Below are 5,071 nucleotides of genomic sequence, written 5' to 3'. Positions count from 1 at the left end.
GCACTTCTAAGAGGGAAGTTTACAGCAATAAATCTTATCTCAAGAAACAAGAAAAATCTCAAGTAAACAACCTAACCTTACACCTAAAGTAACAAAACCCAAAGTTAGTATAAGGAAAGAAATCATAAAGATCAGAGAAGAAATAAATGAAATAGAGACAAAGAAAACAATAACAAAGATCAATGAAACGAAAAGCTGATTCTTTGAGAAGTTAAACAAAATTGATAAACCTTTAGCCAGAAGCATCAAGAAAAAAAGGGAGAGGACTCAAATCAATAAAATAGGAAGCGAAAAAGGAGACATTACAACAGACACTACAGAAATACAAAGAATCATAAGAGACTACTACAAGCAACTATATGCAAGTAAAATGGACAACCTAGAAGAAATGCACAAATCCTTAGAAAGGTACAACCTTCCAAGACTGAACCAGGAAGAAAGAGAAAATATGAACAGACCAATCACAAGTAATGAAATTGAAACTGTGATTAAAAATCTTCCAACAAACAAAAGTACAAGACCAGATGGCTTCACAGGTGAATTCTATCAAACATTTAGAGAAGAGTTAACACCTACACTTCTGAAACTCTTCCAAAAAATTGCAGAGGAAGAAACACTCCCAAGCTCATTCTACGAGGCCACCATCACCCTGATACCAAAACCCGACAAAGACATCACAAAAAAAGAAAATTACAGGCCAATATCACTGATGAACATAGATGCAAAAGTCCTCAACAAAATACTAGCAAAGGGAATCCAACAACACATTAAAGGGATCGTACACCATGATCAAGTCGGATTTATCCCCAGGATGCAAGGATTTTTCAATATCTGCAAATCAATCAGTGTGAAACACCACATTAATAAATTGAAGAATAAAAACCATCATCTCAGTAGATGCAGAAAACTTTTGACAAAATTTAACACCAATTTATGATAAAAACTCTCCAGTAAGTGAGCATACAGGGAACCTACCTCAACATAATAAAGGCCATATATGACAAACCCACAGCAAACATCATTCTCAATGGTGAAAAACTGAAAGCATTTCCTCCAAGATCAGGAGAAAGACAAGGATGCCCACTCTTGCCACTATTATCCAACATAGTTTTGGAAGTCCTAGCCAGGGCAATCAGAGAAGAAAAAAAATAAAAGGAATCCAAATTGGAAAAGATGATGTAAAACTGTCACTGTTTGCAGATGACATGATACTATACATAGAAAATCCTAAAAATACTACCAGAAAACTACTAGAGCTTATCAGTGAATTTGGTAAGGTTGCAGGATACAAAATTAATACACAGAAATCTCTTGCATTCCTAAACACTAACAATGAAAGATCAAAAAGAGAAATCATTTACCCCATTTACCATCACATCAAAAAGAATAAAATACCTAGGAATAAACCTACCTCAGGAAGCAAAAGAACTGTACTCAGAAAACTATAAGATACTGATGAAAGAAATCAAAGATTACACAAACAGATGGAGAGGTATACCATGTTCTTTGATAGGAAAAATCGATATCGCCAAAATGCCTAAACTACCCAAAGTAATCTAATATTCAATGCAATCCCTATCAAATTACCAATGGCATTTTTTATAGAATTAGAGCAAAAATATTTATAATTTGTATGGAAACACAAAAGACCACGAACAGCCAAAGCAATTTCGAGAAAGGAAAACAGAGCTGGAGGAATCAGGCTCCCTGACTTCAAAATATACTACAAAGCTACAGTAATCAAAACAGTATGTTACTGGCACAAAAACAGAAATATAGATCAATGGAACAGGATAGAAAGGCCAGTGATAAACCTACTCACTTATGGTCACCTAATCTATAACAAAGGAGGCAAGAATATACAACGAAGAAAAGACAGCCTCTTCAATAAGTGGTGCTGGAAAAACTGGGCAGCTACATGTAAACGAATGAAATCACAACACTCCCTAACACCATACATAAAAATAAACTCAAAATGGATTAAAGACCTAAATGTAAGGCCGGATTCTATAAAATTCTTAGAGAAAAACATCGGAAGAACACTCTTTGACATAAATCACAGCAAGATCTTTTTTGATCCACCTCCTAGAATAATGGAAATAAAAACAAAAATAAACAAATGGGACCTAATGAAACTTCAAAGCTTTTGCACAGCAAAGCAAACCATAAACAAAATGAAAAGACAACCCTGAGAATGGGAGAAAATATTTGCAAATGAAGCAACTGACAAGGAATTATTCTCTAAAATATACAAACAGCTCATGCAGCTCAATTAAAAAAAAACACCCAATCAAAAAATGGGGGGAAGATCTAAGTAGACATTTCTCCAAAGAAGACATTCAGATAGCTAAGAGGCAGATGAAAAGGTGTTCAACATCACTAATTATTACAGAAATTCAAATCAATACTACAATGAGGTACTACCTTACACCAGTCAGAATGGCCATCATCAAAATTCTACAAACAGTAAATGCTGGAGAGGGTGTGGAGAAAAGGGAACCCTCCTACACTGTTGGTGGGAAGGTAAATTTGTAAAGCCACTATGGTGAACAGTATGGAGTTCCTTAAAAAACTAAGTATAGAGCTACCATATGATCCAGAAATCCCACTCCTGGGCATATATCCAGAGAAAAAGATAATTCGAAAAGATACACGTACCCCAATGTTCACTGCAGCACTATTTACAATAGCCAGGATATGGAAGCAACATAAATGTCCATCAACAGAGGAATGCATAAAGAAGATGTGGTACATATATACAATGGAATATTACTCAGCCATAAAAAAGAACGAAATAATGCCATTTGTAGCAACATGCATGGACCTAGAGATTGTCATACTGAGTGAAGTAAGTCAGACACATAAAGACAAATATATGAAATCACTTATATGTGGAATCTAAAAAAAGGGTACAAATGAACTTATCTACAAAACAGAAATAGTGTTACAGATGTAGAAAACAAACTTATGGCTGTCATGTGGTAAGGGGAGGGATAAATTGGGAGATTGGGATTGACATATACACACTACTATATATAAAATAGATAACTAATAATGACTTGTTGTATAGCACAGGGAACTCTACTCAGTACTCTGTAATGGCCTATATGGGAAAAGAATCTAAAATAGAGTGGATATATGTGTATGTATAACTGATTCACTTTGCTGTACACCAGAAACTTAAACACAACATTGTAAATGAACTGTACTCCAATAAAAAATTTTCTTAAATTAAAAAATATGCCAGTATCACATCTAATACAAATACCACACCTAATGCAATACTCCCTAATAAAAGTATCATTGTTAAAAAACATCCAATGCATTGCCATGATAAATACACTGAATAAACTAGGAATAGAAGGGAACTTCCTCCACATGATAAAAGCATTTATGAAAAACCCTCAGCTAACACCATACTTAAGGATGAAAAACTTATAAGGAAACTCCTAAGATCAGAAACAAGAGAATATCTATCTTCACTACATCAATTCAAAATTGAAATGGAAGTTCTATCCAAACCAATTAGGCAAGAAAAAGGAATAAAAGTCATATAAATTGGAAAGCAAGAAGCAAAACTCTATTTCCTGATGATCCTGTACATTAAAAAATCCAAAGAATCTACAAGAAAGCTACAAGAGCTAATAAACCAATCCATCCAAATTATAGGGCATAACATCAACACACAAAGAATAGTTTTGTTTCTGCATGTCTGCAATGAATAATCTGAAAAGGAAATTAAAGTAATTTAAATTTCATTTAAAATAGCAACTAAATAAAATCTTTAGAAATTAAATGAAGGAAGGAGATGCAAGATTCATACTCTGGAAAGTAAAAAACACTACAGAAAGAAATTAAATGAGACCTAAGTATTTGTGAGACTCCCCATGTTTATGATTCGAAGACTTAATATTGTTAAGATGGCAATACTTTACATATTGATATACGGATTCAATGCTATCTCTATGAAAATGCCAATGGCCTTTTTTTAATATGTGGAAAAACTAAACCTCAAAATCCTATGCAACAGCAAGGGTCCCCAAATAGCCAAAACAATCCTGAAAAAGAAAAAAAATTGAAAGCCTTACATTTCCCAATTTCAAAACTTACTACAAAGCTACAGTACTTAAAATAGTATGATATTGGCATAAGAATATACATATAGACCAACGAAATAGAATTGAGTGTCCAGAAATAAACCTACACATTTGTGGCTAAAACAATTTCAAGAATAATGCCAAGAGCATTCAATGGGAAAGAACAGTCTCTTCAAAAGTTATGTCAGGACAACTGAATATCCACATGTAAAATGATGAATTTGGATCCTTGCCTCATACAATACACAAAAATTAACTCAAAATGGATCAGTGACCTGAACATAAGAGCTAAAACTATAAAACTCTTGGGCAAAAGACATAGGGATAATTCTTCATGACTTTGTATCTATCAATGGTTTCTTAAATATGACATGAAAAGTACAAGCTTCAAAAGGAAAAAATAAATTGGACTTTATCAAAATTAAAAACTTTTGTGCATCAAAGGATATTACCAAAAAATGAAACGACAACTCACTGTTGGAAGAAAATATTTGCAACTCATGTATTTGATAAAGATCCACTGACCAGTACATATAAAGAAAGTGTACAACCCCCAAACAAACCCAATTAATAATAGGCAAAGTACTTGAATAGACATTACTTCAAATAAATATACAAATGGCCAACAAGTGTACAAAAAGCTGATCAACATCAGTAGCCATTAGGAAAATCCAAATGAAAACCACAATGAGATACAACTTCACACTAACTAGGAAGCCTATATTAATAATTTTTTAAATGGCATTTAAAAAGTATTGTTGAGAATGTGGAGAAAGTGGAACCCTTGTACATTGCTGGTGGGAATGTAAAATGTTACAGTCACTGTGGAAAAGAGTTTGGCCATACCTTAGTAAATTAAACATAGAATTACCATATGACCCAGCATATGACTTCAATATATCTGAGGTATTAAAATTTCCAGGGGTGGGTATGGGTAATGGGGAAAATATTGTCTAAAAAGCCTCCTTAGAAGG

The sequence above is a fragment of the Balaenoptera ricei genome, chromosome X (assembly GCF_028023285.1).
Source record: "Balaenoptera ricei isolate mBalRic1 chromosome X, mBalRic1.hap2, whole genome shotgun sequence".
Lineage (NCBI taxonomy): Eukaryota > Metazoa > Chordata > Mammalia > Artiodactyla > Balaenopteridae > Balaenoptera > Balaenoptera ricei.
Note: the sequence above shows the minus strand (reverse complement) of the source record.